The 1,161-nt window shown below is 62.4% G+C and overlaps 1 protein-coding gene across 11 annotated transcripts in view; it reads left to right on the top strand.

Moving 5' to 3' along the window:
• The first annotated feature begins 804 nt into the window (after positions 1–804).
• The window catches only part of FYN (FYN proto-oncogene, Src family tyrosine kinase), a 235,043-nt gene continuing 234,686 nt past the window's right edge, over positions 805–1,161 (top strand). For all 11 annotated transcript variants that reach the window (XM_023727684.1, XM_023727689.1, XM_023727681.1 and 8 more), the window contains exon 1: positions 805–1,075. The gene's annotated coding sequence lies outside the window, so the exon portion shown is untranslated. The remainder of the gene's footprint in view (positions 1,076–1,161) is intronic.

Genomic DNA, 1,161 nt, shown 5'->3' with positions numbered 1-1,161 from the left:
CATGTGTATTCACGAAAATAGGAGACAAATAAATTAGTCCCTAACTTTTTTTCTTTTTCTTTTGTTATTATTTGTTGTGTGTTTCCAGGGTTCTCCCAGCTTTTCCAGGTTTCTGTAGTGGAATTCTATCTTGCTCTGCACTCTTTTCAGTTTGATCAGAAGAAACGCTTTCCCACTCTAACATTTTCCCATTTTATCCTCCCACCCTCAAATGAAAAGACTCCAGAAAGGCAAGACACCCCATTTTCGAGACAGGTTCCCATGTTTGGGGGAATGGGAGATTCAGTTTACAGTGGCATTAGCAACCTTCTGCAAAGCACAAACCGCAGCTCACACCTCCTCTCCTTTCCCCGCCCTAACCCACCACCTCACAAATCAACAATCCTTTTTTAAAAAAACTCCTCCAGCCTCGCACCCCCTAGCACACCCCACACAGCACGCACGCCAGGAGGCCGGCTGCCACAGTAACGCTGTAACCACTAAGAAGCCCCACCCACTGCAGTCCCGCCCCCGTCCCTGGGAACCAATGGTCGCCGCCCGCAGCTCTCAAGGGACCTCTTGATTGGGCGGTGGGTGCTGCCATTCTCAAGGCACGTCCTGCCCCATCCTCGCTTCCCTCCGGGACTGAAGGGGCGCGAGCATCAGCGGGAGTAGCTGCGAGCAGGCGGCGCGTCTTTGCAGTTGCGCCATCTGTCAGAAGCGGAGCCGGCGGGGAGGGGTCTGCCGTGGGAGAGGAGGAGGGGTCGCCGCGAGCCGAAGGCCCTCGAGACCCGCCTGCCGGCCCGCGGCGGAGCAAAGGCAAGGCTGCTCTCGGAGCCACGCGTCCTCCGCCGTCCGGGCGCGCGGCGCTTCTCCCCGCGCACCGAGGGCTCCCGGGCTCACACAAAGCCGCCGCCCGCGCTACAGAGGGATCCCGCGGCCGGGCCGGGGACACCCCGGCACCGCCCCCTCTGCGCTCTCAGAAGGCCCCCGGCTCCGGGACCCGCCAAGGAGCAGCCGGAGCCGCCTCGGCCGCGCCGGAGGAGGGCGGGGAGAGGACCATGTGAATGGGCTCCGGAGCCTGAGCGCCGCGCAGGTAAGCGGCCGGGGATGCGCGCAGGAGGCCGTGGGGATGCTGCGGAGCCGCCCGGCAGTCGGCGGCTCCGTTCCGCGCCGCCGCCG

The sequence above is a fragment of the Trichechus manatus genome, unplaced genomic scaffold, assembly GCF_000243295.1.
Source record: "Trichechus manatus latirostris isolate Lorelei unplaced genomic scaffold, TriManLat1.0 scaffold00017, whole genome shotgun sequence".
Lineage (NCBI taxonomy): Eukaryota > Metazoa > Chordata > Mammalia > Sirenia > Trichechidae > Trichechus > Trichechus manatus.
This window is presented reverse-complemented; position numbering and strand designations above follow the sequence as displayed.